The sequence below is a fragment of the Apus apus genome, chromosome 1 (assembly GCF_020740795.1).
Source record: "Apus apus isolate bApuApu2 chromosome 1, bApuApu2.pri.cur, whole genome shotgun sequence".
NCBI lineage: Eukaryota > Metazoa > Chordata > Aves > Apodiformes > Apodidae > Apus > Apus apus.
In genome coordinates, this window is record NC_067282.1 from 20,869,396 (window position 1) to 20,885,852 (window position 16,457).

The window sequence follows — 16,457 nt, forward strand, 5'->3', positions numbered from 1 at the left end:
TTATATTTATTTCAGTGACCTGGATGATGAAGTAGAAAGTATGTTTAGCACATTTACAGATGTCACAAGCCTGGTGGAATAGCAATCAAAATGGTCCTGACACATGGGACAGCTGGTAAAAAATACCAGAATGAACATCAAAAAGGAGAATGCAAGGTCTGCTCTTAATCAGGAAGAATCAAGTGCATTAACACAGAATGGGAAACAGCTGACTAGGCAGAAGTTTTGCTGAAAAAAGATGTTGAGGTTACAGTGACTCACAAGTGGAGTATGTATCAACAATGTCAAACTATTACAGTAAAAGCAAACATGTGGCTTTGCTATTGAGCTCTGCATGTCTAGTTCTGAACAGTGAACTTCTGCAAATGTGCAGGCAGTCCAAAAGAAAGAAAGGAGAATGACCAGAGGATTAGAAATCATGTCCTATGAGGCAAGAATGAAAGAGCCAGGGGTATTGAATGAGTGACTGGAGAGACGTGGGAAGCCTTCAGATAAACACAGGCTGTCATCTGTTCTCCAAGCCCATTGTGGACAACACAAGAAAAGAATGTGCTAAAATTACATCAGGGAAGAGTTACATTAGACCTTAGTAAAACTTTCTGACAATAAACACCAGGCAACAGGGCAGGAGGAAATTGCGGAATTCTCTGCTTTAGATTAAGTACTTTAAAATAATAAAATATACATCAGTCCATATTCTTGTAGCTTTAATTTATACAGCCTTGGCACAAAAGAATGGAGGAAGAGACCTTTTGATGTAACTTTCCCCCCTTTTTCTGTATCACTACTCTCTCGGTTTAATTTTGGTGTGAACTTTTCTATTTGTAGTTTATTTACATTTATTTTTAAAGGGTGGTCTCAAGACAAATCTGCCTCATCTCATCCAAACTATATGATACTCTTGAATGTAATTTTCTTCCGGTGCTCTCCTACTTTTACCTCCATATCTCAGTCATTTACATCTCAGTTTCTTCTACTTTGTGACACCAGATGCCACGTCTCAACTTGTGATCCAGCTGTGTCTAGCAGCTGGGGTAAAGGAGTTGGAGAAGGGCATCCCAGCTGGAAAATATCCTTGTTGGTAAGGTGCTTGGAGGAAAGGAGATGGTCTTGCCAAGTAACAGGATATAACAGTGCACTTGCCATAGGACTACTAAGAAGAGGCCTCATACATTGTGCCAGGGAAAGTTCAGAAGCATTTTGTGCTCATTGTTTTGCAAAATTATACACACATTTGCTCTCTGCCATGAAAAGACTGTAACCTAAGAGCTGGCTGATAAGTGGCTGTGCATATAGAGAAGCTGATTCCTGTGATGTAGACATTGAGGTCAGTAATTAAGGTGTTCCCCTGACAGTTTTATACTGATGAGTTACATACACTTGTATGGTAGAAAGACTGGGATGCTTTCATATTTTTTTATATCTTTTTTCATTTTTGACTGTAGTCCCCATGTTTGTTTGTTTTGCAATATGCCTCCCAACAATTCCAGGAGCACATATTTAGTGGCACCCACTGTGATTTTTTTAGTTGAATTAAAAAAAAACCACCACCAACATAATTTAATGTAACTAACCCTTTCATCACAGCCATCTCCTTCATTATTCTTCCCTTAGCCTACCTTACACCCTAGACTGCAGCTAACATTAGGCCAAAGATGTGGGATGTTTCTGAGACACTCCAAGATCTTGAGCAAGGTTGGGTTTGGTTCTGAAGTTTTGCACATCCAAACTCATTCCAAGTATCTTCATATCTATGGCAAAAAAAGAGAGGTTCAAATATAAGCCAAAGCCATATGATGGACAGATAGCTTATCTTCATGCTCTGGTTGTGTCTGTTTCCTTGGCTTCCTGAAGTCAAAGATGTTAGTGGAGTACACTTTGATGCACTCAGTCTTCTGTGTGCTTCTGTGGAGGAGAAGAGAGATTTCTAACGACACTCAATGGAACTAAATAATAATCTCTCACTGGAAGTCAGGTGCAAATGGATAATTACAGTTAATGTTTACTCATGATGCTACAAAAGAGACCGACAAATCAGATACAGTGACTACCAGTAACTACTGGACATCAGGCTGGGAGCAACCAAACATAGTTATCATAAATCTTTCAATATCCTTGTCTGTTTATGGACTCATTAGAGTGAGAAAGCAGCTAGGGACTTCCCAGAACTTGACTACATAAATCTTTTGACACTGAGCAACATGTTGCTATTCCTTATTCTTTTATTTTATCCAGATGAGCCTGTTTTTACCTAGCAAGAAATTTTATTTTTCCCCTTGACATTATAACTCTGTTATGATTGGTGTCATATGACAAGGCACAGATGTTTAGGAAAGGACTGCTGGATCCATAAAAATTGTATGGCTATAGTGAATCCAAACAGGAGAATAAAATTCATAGAATCATAGAATCACTTAGGTTGGAAAAGACCTCCAAGATCATCAAGTCCAATTAACCCTACTCTACCAAGTCCAGCACTAAGTCATGTCCCCAAGAGCCGCATCTAGATGCCTCTTAAACACATCCAGGGATGGTGACTTAACCACCTCCCTGGGCAGCCTGTTGCAACCCTTTCAGTGAAAAAGTTCTTCCTAATGTCTTGTCTAAACCTCCCCTGGTGCAGCTTGAGGCCATTTCCTCTTGTTCTATCACCAGTTACTTGTGAGAGGAGACCACTGCCCACCTCTTTACAAAATCCTTTCAGGTAGTTCTAGAGGGCAATGACGTCTCCCCTCAGCCTCCTCTTCTTCAGACTAAACATCCTCAATTCCCTCAGCCACTCCTCATAAGACTTTTTCTCAAGGCCCTTTGCCAGCTTTGTTGCCCTTCTTTGGACACACTCCAGCACCTTAATGTCCTTCTTGTATTGAGGTGCCCAAAACTGGACACAGTATTTGAGGTGTAGCCTCACCAATGCTGAGTACAGAGGGACTGTATGACCCTCCTGGTCCTGCTTGCCACACTGTTTCTAATACAGGCCAGGATGCTGTTGGCCTTCTTGGCTACCTGGGCACACTGCTGGCTCACGTTCAGCTGCCTGTCAATCAGAACCCTCAAGTCCCTTTCTGCTGGGCAACTTTCCAGCCACTCTTTCCCGAGCCTGTAATGTTGCTCATCCTTAGCTGACGGAAGAGTTTGGTGCAACACACTTTGAAGCATTTCACACAGTCCTGTTTGTAGAACCCCAGCTATCTACGTGAGCTGACCTTCTCTTCTCACAGCCTAGATACTCACTCCATGTTTCTTGTTCTTTACCTTCATCCCATTAGTGCTAGCTGTGCCCTGCACTGTACAACTGCTAAGTCAACAGTCTGTTACTAATTACAGCATTCTGTATATAATTATTTAATCTTCCCAGGAACCTGGAATCCTGTCTTTTGTGTGTTTATTTTTAAAAAGGATGCTAGCTCAACTGGTGATGCTGTAAAACCACTGAGAGACTATGTCTGCTCCCACTGTAGATCACCAGTCCCAGCTTTGTAGGATATCCTACTACACTGCTCTACCAAAGTGTCAGAGCCAGGAAAAAAAAAAAAAAAAAGAGTGTTTGGCAGAGCAAATATTTTTTATGACTTACAGTTAATGGACGTTACTATTAATTGGCAGAATTACAACTCTTGCTGAGTCGATGAAAGTAGCTGTCTTGAAAAGTTATTAGGCTTCCTTTTGTACTTGTTTGCCTGCATTTTTTTCCTCAGGATTGATTACACAGTGCCTCTTTGAACTTATATTAAATGTTTCCTTTGAGGATCTCCTTGCATCTTGGTTTCAGATACTTTGCTATCCTTTCAGTATTCCAGTGATCCAGGGATATGAAAAGGAAGACAAAAAAAAAAGGTAATATATTTAATAGTATCAGGAAAATATTACTGAAAAATATGAATAGCATAGAAATATCAATATTGAAAATACAAAGAGTATAATAACATAAATAATAGTTTAAATTAACAGAAAATGAAATCCATTAACAGAGACATAATAACTCAGAAAGCATCTGATGTTGTGCATTGCATGTATCCACTCACTGTCCTGAATCAATGACTTCAGTCAAGACATGGTTCCCCTTCCTCTGGGGTGCGGCTGCAGCTAGAGGAAAAGCAATTTGTTTCAAAAGCTGATTCAGCAAGACACTCTTGAAGGGCCCATCAATGTCCCATTAATAATCAGAGATGCTGCAATGATTATCAGTGGTGTTGTAAATCATTTGTGCAACGCTATTTATTTTAACACTATTCAGCAGTTCCGTGTTTTCTGAAAGACAAAAAGATTTCTGTATCGTGAAATATGCTCTTCAGTAGGAAGCAACAAGCACTATGGAAGACTTTTAAAATATTGTTTCTTCATATGCTGTACCTTTTTTACGAAATTAACTGTTCAAGAAAATCAGATCCTTATAGATTTGACCTATCTTGGTGATATCAGAAGCAGTTATTAAGAAAATGTCATGCTTACTTCCACTAACTCGGCTTCAGTCCTCTTTTCATTAACCTCTGAAGCCTGATTCTGTCCTCAAGTGAAATTAATAGGAGAAAGATGAATCTTGGACATGGGCATCTCTTGGTGTATTAGTCCAAACCTGGATCTACTGCCACAGAGGACTTTTCCGAAGCACGATTTCACTTAAAAAACAAAATAATGGTTCCAACAAAAACGGATTGAATCACTAGTTGCAGATAATTTAACTACTTTTTTTTTTTTTTTTCCCCCCCTACCTCCTAATAAAAACAGTACATACTAAATGCAAACAGGTTTTGCAGGTTCTAAGGCAAGGTCAAAATGACCATAATAAAGCTCTGCCTGAGATCTTTTTTTACAAGATGTAGGTAGTAGTAAAAATAGCATTAAAAATGTCATGAATACAGAGGAGAAAAATGAAAGCTGAAAAGGAATTCAAAAGCCTGGAAAGCAGCTGGAATGAAATAAATGTTCATTAATACCTCGCATCACATGGGCTGCTTATTTGAACTCATGGAGCAGAAAAAAATACTGGTAGTGATAGGTCTGTTTGAAATTAGTATTTTTTCAAACATCGAGATCTCATTTTCAGTATGAAAAAAGCATCACTGAATGAGCACGAATGCAGCTGTGTTTTAAGAAAGCCAGGTCGTTTTCCTCCGTTTTATTTTACAGTCTCTGAAGAATTTCCTCTTTCTTGCTGCATACACGTTTTAAGGGAAAATCCTCTTCTTTTGAATAGAGTGACTTTTTCTCAAAACCTAGGGATCATTTTCCCCGTACGATTTTTGTCCTAGTGGGCTCTTACGCTGAGGAAAAAGACTGCCACTTCCTTCTTTTAGGGTTATGTTATTTAATGACTCCTTCTCTGTTTGCTTTGCTAGCCATCATAAAGCTGTCACCATCTGCACTTCAAAGTGTAGGAAAGCCACATGGCTGGCTTGCTGCTCCCTGCCCTGCGACTCTGAGCGATTGCAGCAGTGGTTCTCAGCTGCTACTTCTTACCACGACCGATGCTGGTGTCTTAAATACACGTAATTTTTCTCAATCTAGTAGCAATACTGCATACTATTGTTTTGTGAAAAAGAGGTGCCTGTGGGCCCGAGTCTTTGCTTCACTCCCCCGTAAGTAAAGCGTGGTGAACTGAAGCCAGTGGCAGAACTGGGTTTGAGTTCGGGAAACTTTCAATTGCCAAAGGTGATGGACTTCAGACGGCGTTCGGCAGCCTCTGCTTTCAGCTCTGACTATTTATTGAAGCGCCTTGGGCCATTAAAGTCCGTCCGGCGATTGTCCCACCCTCCCCCAACCCCCCCTAAAATCTCATTCACATGATAAAGTCCGACTGATTTCTTTCCTGAAGGCTTTGCGGCGAGCCACAAAAGCCCGGCTGGCAGGGATAACCCCCGGGGAGGAGGGGCTCGGGCTCGGGCTGGCTCAGCAGCTGCGGCCCCCGCAAACACCCCGCCCGGAACGAGCCCCGCCGAACCCCCCAGCCGGAGGGTGGGTGTCTGCACCGGCCTGGGGGTGGCTGGAAGCGGGATGCAGGGGGAAGCGGGTCGGCAGGGCAGGCGAAGGGCAGGAGCGGCGGCTGCCGGCGGCACCTGGCCCTGGCGGGGGCACGGGGGAACGGGAGGGGGAGCCCGGCCGGCCCCCGCTGCCGCCCGGGCTGGACACGAGCGTCCCGAAGCGAGGGCGCTGGGTCGGGAATGGGGCGGGGGGAGCGGTGTGGCGGGGCGGCAGCAGCCCGGCCCCGCAGCCCTGAGAGAAGGGGGTGCCCGCTGGGGAGCTGGCGCCGGGCTCAGGCTGCCGAGCCGCCTCCTGGGGAGCGGCGCCGGGCGGCTCCTGAGGGGGCACGGAGACGCTGGGGGGGCGGCCCCGCTGTGGTGGGGCGGCCAGAGCCCCGGGGCAGCCTCCACACGCCGAAGGCTCCGGCGGCCGCGGCAGGCGCGGGGCAGCCAGGCAGGGGGGGGGCGCCGGGCCGGGCAGCAGGCGGGACCTCCCCTCCCCCGCGCCGCCCGCCCGCCAGCCGCAGGTAGGGGCGGCCGGGCAGCCCCGCCCGCCCTCCCGGCGCCGCCATTGGCTGCCTGCCACGCCGATCAGCGGCGCGCGGCGCGGGGCTCGCGCTGCCATTGGCTCGCCTGGCCCCGCCCCTCCCGGCGCGAAGCCAGCGGCGGGGCGAGGGGGCGGGGCTGGCGGCCGGGGGGGCGGGGCGGCGGCGGGCGCGCGGGGGCTGGGGCGCGGGGCGGCGGGAGCGGCGCTGCGGGATGGGACGCGGCGCGGAGCGGAGCCAGGTGGGTGCGGGGCCGCGCTCCCGCCTCGCTCGGCTGCTGCGCTGGCGAGGCGGGGGCCGCGCTCGGGGATGTCCGTTCGCCCCCCCTCCGGGAGCCCGGCGGCCGCCGGGAGGGGCGCTGGGGGGGGAGCGGCCGCTTTTTGATGGTCTCTCGCCGGGCGCCCGCGGGGTGATCCCGCCCCGCCCCGGGGAGCCCCCTCGGCGCGGCGGCGGCTCTCGCCTCGCGGCCGCGATGGGGGCAGCGGCGGGTCGCCCCGCGGCTGCTCGCTCTGCTTCGGCCCGAGCCGAGCGGGGCGGCCCAGCCGGGCGGGGGAGCTTTGTTCCCAGCCTTCGGGCCGGCCTCGGCCCCTCGGCAGCCCCGGGGCCGCCGGGCGCCCTCCCCCTTCCGCTCTCGGGTGGGGGTTGCGGAGCACCCCCCCCCCGTGCATGGGGTCGGGGAAGAGGCCCCGGGGTTTGCGGCTGCGGGGCTGTGCGCCGTGCTCCCCGCAGCCCGGTCGGGTCCCGCCGACCGCTTGTTTGGGGGCCTGTCCCTCGCTCGGGTTGCCCCCGCGACTGGCCCCGCACCAGCCCCGCGGCTTAGCCCCGGCGAGTCTCTGCGGATGTTCAGCGGTCTTCGGGTACTTAAAAATAATCGTCTTTGGCTTGGAAGGGCGCTGGGAGTCCTTGACAGCTCAGGAACTTTTAAACACTCCCCCCTTTATTTTCTTTTTCCAGATTTTTTTTTTTCCCACTTCTTAAGTGAACGGGTCGCTGAGGAGAAGCTGGGAATCTGAGCGCAGGCGTGTGGAGACAGGGTTTTATTGCAACTGCTGAACGTCTAATGCTGTTTCGAAAACAGTTAAAACAATTGTTATTTTTTCTTTCCTGCTTCTGCTACAGTTCAGTACGCGTTGCAGATAGCTAACAGGAGTGACAGCGTGAGCAACTGTCTGTGGAGTGGGGCCAGCTAGTGCTTGAGTGATGGGTTACTGGATGCAGTTGTTGAAATTCCTTGATAGAAAATGCTTAAAAGCACAAGTGGTTTAGTTTGTGTGCTGTTTGTGCAGGAGTAAGAAAAAGCTGTCTGGCTGCACTTCTGCAAACTGCAGGGAATGCAGCTTCCTATGAGGAAAAGATGGGGCGTGTTATGAAAGGAGGCAGGAACTTCAAGTGACTTTTAAATCTGGGGATAAAGAGGAGGTTGTTTTGCCTTGCCTGTCATGCAAGACTGGCCTTTTCTTCTTCTTCTTCTTTTTAAAGCTTTACTTTGGGAACCAGAAGTATTAAGTTTATAGGAGACAGGCTGTTGTTTAGACTTTGCGCGATAAAATATTTTCCGCGGTAGCTAATAGTGTGTGTGCTTGAAGAAGGGAATGAAGTCATGGAGTGAGGCTGCAGTTGGTGTTCTCCAGCCTGCTCTCCAGTGATCTGTAGCTCAGATGTGGCCTCTGAGATACAAAGGTTGACATAAGGAATAATTATGTAGACTAATATCCAAGTTGGAAACACGTTAGATAAAAGTTACAAGTTACAGTGCTTGCCTTCTTTAAGATTCAAGATTAAACCTGGTATCTGAGCTGTGGAACTGAGCGTTGTTAGGTACTACGTTCAGTTATAGTTTACTTTTGCCATTAAGTTCTTCTTACAAGAAAATATGCTAAGATAGAAGGACAGTTACCCGTCTACACTAAAATAAGGGCCCTCAGTCATTCTTAATTGGTAAGAATGGAGCTTTAAGTAAGTTCTGTAAGAAGGATGTTTTATCTGCAGCTCTTCAGTTGACATCAAGACCACATCATGTTCACCTTGAATAATGTGGAAGCTTGATTTATTTCCAGCTGTATTTTGGGGATGAGTTGTGCCGAGCTGACTTTTCTTACTGCATACTGGAGGGTTAGATTTGTGTTTGTGTTGCTAGCAGCAGTGTGAATGTAGTTATTGGGAGGTGAACACAGAGGTTTTGCTGTACATGAAATAATATGTAATTGAGCCAGTCCTCTCTGTTCTCCTTTTCAATGGCTATTTTCTTCAAATAAAGAAAAAATAGGAAACACTTTTTAATCAGATAGATACTGGAACAATAGTCTTGATTATACACAATAGTTGCTGAAATTTTATGGTCTTTGCTAATCTTCCTATTTTTCCATGGAAGTAATAGAAGATGACTTTGTATGTCAGAAATAGATTTGCTTGTGCTTTAAAAATAAACTTTCATAGCTGTAATAAGTTACTGAGGCTTCATGTTTGATTTATATGATACAACACATGTGACATTTCATAGTTAATAACATCATAAACTTGCTTTTCAGTATATGCCTTACCTGTGCAACACGCCTCAAAGGATTATCATTTTTGGAGTAGTAACATAAACTTACAGACCAGCTGCTCTTTAGTGTGACTAGCTCAGGTTTATTTACTTTATTCTTCAGTAAGAAGGTAAATGCTATATATTTATCTGAAGCAAGAATAACCTTGTTTGCAGACAGTATTTCTGTATGGAAGAAAGAGGAAGAAAAACACTGTGTTACAGAGGATAGGAATATTATTATTGTGTTTTTTTAATATACAGGGATTAGCAGGACAAGAATTCTAAAAAACAAACTAGAGCAGATACTTCAAAGAATTCTGGAAGAGCTGACGGTAGCTTAGTGTTTAAGTCACTATGTCAGTGTCACCTGGACAGTGAATTAGCTTTCATGCCTTTGCAAGTCTTCCCTTTTTGGTTAAACTTCTTGCATGGGCAGTTTCATCTTGGTGTAATTTGTGGCAACTGGAGTGGGAAAGAGCCTTGAGAGAACCGCAGGGAGGACTCATGATGTAAAAAGATAAATACATGCAGTTATATCTTTGTTTGACCCCTATAGCACTGCCTTTTGGAGCCTTCTTGACTGTTTTTAGTGAGGAATGAACAAGAAATATTGTTGCAGTTAATTAAGCTTGTCTTTGGTTGGTCTGGACCTGAAATGGTCTTATGACTGAGCTTACATCTGGTAGGTTTTATAATCCAGCACTTTTTGGCCTTTTTAATCCAATAATGTCTTATTGGTTTCTTTCTGATTTGCATGCCACTCCAAGTAAAATGTTTGGACTTCTTGTTGTAATTTCTGTAACTTTTTTTATTTTTGCTTGCATAGGATATTGAGCTACATGCTACTTGTCAGGTGAATAACACTACTAGCGTAAGTTACTAACCAGGCTATACGTGTCCAGTGGGTTATGATACTAAATTTTGTGAATTACCTCAATAGCAGAGAGACACTAATTTGCAGTACTGATGGGGAGAAATTGCTTTTATCAAGCTCATTTCTTAGTTCTCTAACCTTAAGCCATTCAATATATGAAGATCATTAATAGGATCAGATTACAAATATGTCTTCCCCTTTTATGTACATTGCCTCAGAAACTACTTTGTGTAAGGTAATACAGATTGTAGCTGCTTATTCACTTAACAGATAGAGGTAGCAGGTGGGTGTTAACTTCTCCACATATGGAAGACTTGCGTACAGAATACCCCGGAGAAGCTGCAGGTGCCTCATCCCTGCAAGTGTTCAAGGCCAGGTTGGATGGGGCTTGGAGCAACCTGATCTAGTGGAAGGGGTCCCTGCCTGTGTCAGGGGAGTTGGAACTAGGTGATCTTTAAGGTCCCTTCCAACCCAAACCCTTCTGTGATTCTATGGAAATCAGTTACTCAGCTAAGAATTGAATGTGGAGGCGTTGTGAGCCTTGGCTGTGTAGCAGAACTGCTACTTACGTTCCCTCCTGAAAACTTACTCTGCTTTTAGTGGTAATAATGAAAGTAACCTGAAATTACACCAGATTTATTTGTTCAACTTTGTCCTTTGAATGCTTTTCTTCATACTTACTGTTGTTTCTTCAGAAGCCAGCCTGTTGTAAAAGCTGTTGAAATGTTACGCTGGGATAGTTTTTACCTGGAAAAGCACTGTTTCTCACCCTTCTTTTGAAAACTCGGATAACTGAAATATTTTTAGCTGCTGATAGCTGTAATTTTTTTTTTCCCCTCTGCTAAAAGGGGAAACAAAACATTTGGTAAGAAGTTGAGAAATCTGTGTGTAGAAACAGCTGGAGATCAAAATGGAAGTCTTTGAGCTCATTTAGGGTGTAAACTAGGAGCTTACTTTGCTTGATTTCTTTGTTTTTGGCAGGTGAGATAGTTGGAGAATTTCTGTTGAAGGCTTGTTAATGTGATAAACAAGCAAATCCAACAAATGTTAGTTTTTTTTTTTTAATAAAAAATTATTTTTCTTGGGGATTTATAGGTGTTCTGAATGTCAACACATATTTTGCCATTAAACTAACAGTGTTTTCTGGGTGTAAAAGAAATCACTGTATGTGTTTGGGATTTTTTTTTTTTGGTGGACTTTTCTCCATTTAGCAGAATTTTAGTTACTCTCTTTTTCAAGATTCTAGGAGCTCCTTCCTACCTGTTTATTAAAAATATAATCTCTTTATTCTTACAGAGATTTGGTAGCCAAATACAGTGATGGGGACAATGTGTGTTTCTGTTAAGCGCAGAACATTTTTATGCCAAATTTGTTTAATATTATATTTTTAAATATTATGTGTACTTGTGCCACTCAAACATGTGCTTCACCACTGAGTTAATAATCTTTTGTATTTTAAAACATATATTTTAGAAGGAGAAAAACTGAGTGCTATTTAGATTGATTGTGATTGATGATGTGTTTATTGTTTTTAACTGACACCTGTGTTTAAAGCAAACAATAAAGCAAAATATTTCCGCATGAATTGTGTACTTTCAAACAGATTAAACTTAAAGTGTAGGTTTTCTTCTAAACATTCATAACTGCAAACCTCCTTGCAAGAGTGTTTGGTAAGAGGTACTGGAAAGAACTGACACAGACTGTTGAGTTCTGAATTAAGAGAATTGGCTAAGCATTAGTGAACATAATAATGTAACTAAAATAAGTCTCTTGTACATGGCTGGCATGCAGATAACTTTACTGTAGCTTTAGAATTAATCTTGCATTTCGTAGATGCTTAGGTTTTATAATCGTCAGAATATGATGTGACCTTTAAAATGCTGGTAATTGACATAGATAAAGTATGTACAGATATTGGTGGGAATTTGATGTGTTCAGAATTCATATTTTACAGTCATCATAATTTATGTAAATAGATATAGCCTAAGCTATGGCAGTTTTAACTTCCATTGATCTGTCAAAACCATTGTTTTTGTTTGAGTTAAATGTATTTTTCTCCAGGACAAGAAAAAATGAAATTTTCAAATGTTGTGCACAGAATTACAGCCTGGGGTGTCTTCTCTCTAGTTCCATAAATCAAAACTCTTTCACCCTTTCTTTGGCATGAGCTTTTGTTGCACATGCCCATTGTTGAAATCTGCCCAGTATAGGAACTATAGAATAATTTATTGTGGTAAAACTTGAAAAATATCAAGCATTGTTCATTTACACAGCAGTATGCACAGATAAATTCACATGGATTAAAAATATATATCATTATTAATTTTGAATGAGACATACTTTTTGAAGGCTTATGCAGTGGTTACATTTCCTCCTATGATGGTGGAAAAGCGCGTGCTTTGGAGTTCTATATATATCTTGCTGTGATTCTCAAGTCCCCTTTCAGCCTTGTATTTGCTGATAGAACTTCAAAACTTGCAAGGAAAGTTTAAATTATAAATGGTGAAAATTCTGTTTAATGCATGATCTAAATGAAATTGATAGAGAAAAATTCTTCAACTTTGTAGCAAGTGCTGCTAGCAATTGCAGTTTTTCAGATGTTCAAAATGTTCCATAAGCCTATTATTTCATACTTGTCATTAGGTGAATGATTTAATTCATTCTTAAAATTAGCTCCTCCAGGCCTTCTAAGGTAATGTTGTCATGTTTTCAGGTGCCTGGTCTGTTGGTGAGCACATGCAGCTATTTCACGTATATTCAAGCTGTTTGCTAAACAGTTAAAGATGAAAACGGGGTGCTGGTTGTGCTGGGGCAGTGCTAGGAAGGTGTAGAGGCTGCTGCATCTAGGGGAGTTGAAGTGTGCTGTCTGGATGGCCACGCTCAGAGGGTCCTGCATGTGTTTTCCTCTTGGATTACTGGAGCAGAAGCCCTGATTTTTTTAGAGGGATGTTTCTTAATAGTGAACGCTTCCTGTCATACTGATAATACATTAGGGATTCCTCATTCAGGAAACACTTGTGTTTCCTTGTTAAGAGTTGGGATGATGTATTTTTCTTGGAATGCTGTAATTTACTGTTTCTCGTATTTGTTATTCTTTAGTGTCTTGTTCTTTAGGTCACTGGGTAATTATTTGAATCCTAGCATACAGTAGTATTTATGGTTTAAATTAGCATGCCCTCTTCATGACTTAGGAAGCCTGATTAATTTTCTTAATGTATTGGTTGATCATGAAGACAGAGGTAATTGAAATAAAATATACCAACAGTTTTGGCTCCACAGTGTAAAAAGGATGCTAAAATATTAGATTGTGTCCAAAGGAGAGAAACAAAGATTGTGAAAGGACTGGAGGACATGACTTATGAGGAGCAGCTGAGGATTCTAGGTTTGTTCAGCTTGGAGGAGACTGAGGGTTGACCTCGTTGTCTACAAATTGCTTGTGAGGGGGAGCAGAAGTTAAGCTGCAGATCTTGTCTCCTCATGAGGGAATGACTTACACCTGCATTGGGGAAGTTCAGGTGGGATATTAGGAAAATGTTCTTCACTGGAGTGGTGGTTAAGTGCTGGAACAAGCTCCCCAGGGAGGTGATCTTGGCCCCAAGCCAATCAGGGTTCAAGAAGCTTTTGGACAACACTCTTGAGTATCTGCTTTAACTTTCAGGTTGTCCAGTGTGGAGTCAGAAGTTGGACTCGATCCTCATGGTTATAACGTAATAGTATTTTAGAGGCTTTAGAGGACTTGAGTTTAACTGACTGCTTAGAAGATAGTGTGTGATAAAATATTGCCTTTTATTGTTCATATATTTGTAGAAATTAGAAGTGAGCAAAGCACCTTATTGGTGAAGACTGAACAGCATATATAATCTCAAAAAATGTTTTATTCTAGTCTAGTTGTTAGTGCCAAAATAGTACAATTTTAAGGCTGTGTGTAAAGGACAAAGCTTTAAGGTCAGGGGGACAGTGGTGTTTGTGTCACTGTTGTGTTCCTGACTGGAGACGCTGGTAAGAGCAAGTGAGCAGCATATAAACCTTGGATCCATTACTTCATTAAAACAAACAAACAAACAAAACAACAACAAAGTTTGGTAACAGTGTGAACAGATTTTTTTCTGCATTCCAGTGACCTGGAAAATGAAATGGCATTAGGATATGTACTTTCCTCATAGCCAGAGATGTTAGTTCTTTAGCTGCAGTATCCCAGGTTTTTTGTGCATCTTTGTGGTGGCAACCACTTTGACTGTAACAAGTAGTAGTAATAGTTGGAGAGCCTCTGTATGTAATGGGTGACAGACATATCAAACACAGTAACAGTATTTCAGTGAATGCTGGAATTGATTTCTTGATGTTTGTTTTGAAATCCCATAGTGGAAAAGGTCAGTATTCCATGATGCTGAGGAAAACCATTCATCTGCTGTGGTCTTGGTTTTGTCCTGACAGAGCAATGGACAGCTGTGGGGACTAGTGTGCTACAAGACAAGGCCTGGGAAGCTTGTTTTATTTTGAAACTTCAAACAGCCTTTTGAAATACCTCTTTGAAAAGTTCTGCCTCATTACATGTGAATGAAGAAATTAAGTTTGAACTTTTGAATTAGAAGAGAGGCTTTATTGAAAATGTGACTTTTTAGTTATTCCTCCTAAAGCAGTTTCAGCTCACTGCTGAGTTTTTCAAAGAATGTTGAAGTTCTCTGGATCTTGTATCAGCACAGTTTTATTGTAGAGTTATTTCCTGGGAAAGTACTGTTTTTCTTTTTAAATCTTGTCTGCTGCTTTGAATGCTTAAACAGCTGCAGACATGGAGGAGCTAACAGCTTCAGATGAGGCCTACATTTGATTTTGTGCTGAATTTGAAGACTATTGTACACGTGTTACTTTTTTTTTGCACACAGTTTGATTATTGAGGTTCTGTTTAACCTTTGCATGCCAGTTCAGGAGCTGGAGTGTGGCTGCAGTTAACTCTAAATCATATTTAAATAGGATGTCTTGGTAGAGTTACACAACTGGCTTGGTTACAGTTTCAGGTTATCTGTGTAGTGGGAAAAGGATATTTGCCAGGCTGAGCTAGACAAGAACATGTGCAAGCTCTGTGCTTTTTATCCACCCTTCCTTTTGCAGAAAGAACAAGGAACTAGCATTTCAGCAGCTTCATTTTTTTTCTAGATGGAGAGGCTCCTTTCTTCTTCAGCTCAGTCAGCTTGCTTTTCTCTGAAGCTCTCCATTCTTCAAATCCTACAGGTCTTGTACACCTTCACTGCAGCAATCACTTCATATTTATAGCAAGTAAAGAGTTGTAGAGCTTGTGAATGACAAGCATGAAATACTTGAATGTTGAAGTGAATGCTGTCTAGAGGAGTGTCTGAGAATGCACTGAGGTAGAGTCTTCCAGCCCTCTAATGAACATTTGCCTGTATCGTCAAACACTGCTCATACTCCTGTAGGAAATTTCAAGCATCCTTCAATGGTGGGTGATTCTATGCAAGCATGTAGATAAAATTAGGAGTGACACCTAGTTACAGCTCAAGCTGATAATGCTGTAAAGACAGACCTCTGTCTAGTTGCTGAATTTCTGTGATGGATTTGCACTACTAATGGCAGGAAAAGCATCCATGTTGGTAGACTAAAAAGCAGTTGGGTTTTTAACTTGAAGGTTTTTCACTAGTCTGAAATAGCTGCATCTGAAGTATTACTGTAAGGTCGTTGGGATTCTGACCTTATTTTTAAAAAAATATTTGCTCTTCTACTGGAAAAGGTATGTGCTTTGCAGTAATTTTCTGGTTGCCATACTAACAATTCTGAAAGCATCTAAGCTTGTAGGGTATTGTTTTCTTTTGGTCACACAGTTGGCTGAAATGTTGTGTTACTAGTTGGCTTGATGTTGGATCAGGTTTAGCAGCCTTCAGGAATTTCTGTAACTTGGAGAGTGATGGCAAGGTTCTGATCAGTGGGGTTTATAACTATTTCCAAAAGCTGCTGGGAAGCAGTAAGTAAAACTCCAGGATTGGGGAAAATTCCAGAACTTCTGTTGTCTTAGACACTTTCAAGTCAACTAGATATTTTACATAAACTAGTAAATCGGTCTGGTTACTATTTCTGTGAGTTATTAATTATGAAGGACAAAGTAAAATATTATAGCAGATCAAACCCTTGTCTTAAAATTGTGGCTTTCTGAAATGTACAGAAATAAGTCTTACACTGTATGTAGCCCAGTTTGCATGGTTTATTACTTCTCTATCAGTCTGAAACTATTGCGGCAGCAGTGAAATAACCACTTTTATTGGGCAGGTAGTCTTCTTGCTACCTGTGACAACAGCAGCTGAAACCCCAAATCCATCTCCTTCTCTCCCTGTCCTATGTTTTAAGATAAAGCTGTTAATATTCTTAGTTGTGTGCTACTTCCTCATTTGAATTTCAGTTCCACTTCCTCCTCCTCCAAACTCTCTCCTATGTGTTTCTTCTGAAGTCTTTTTTATACTTCCCTTTCAAACTCTCTTTCTTTTATATTCTGGTATTCCCAATAGGAAAGAAATGTGTTGTGATGAACTTCTGCTATGTGTCAT

The 16,457-nt window shown here is 42.6% G+C and overlaps 1 protein-coding gene across 4 annotated transcripts in view; it reads left to right on the forward strand.

Moving 5' to 3' along the window:
* Positions 1-6,702: 6,702 nt before the first annotated feature.
* WASF3 (WASP family member 3) overlaps positions 6,703-16,457 on the forward strand; it is an 81,385-nt gene continuing 71,630 nt past the window's right edge. For all 4 annotated transcript variants that reach the window (XM_051607987.1, XM_051607990.1, XM_051607989.1 and 1 more), the window contains exon 1: positions 6,703-6,746. The gene's annotated coding sequence lies outside the window, so the exon portion shown is untranslated. The remainder of the gene's footprint in view (positions 6,747-16,457) is intronic.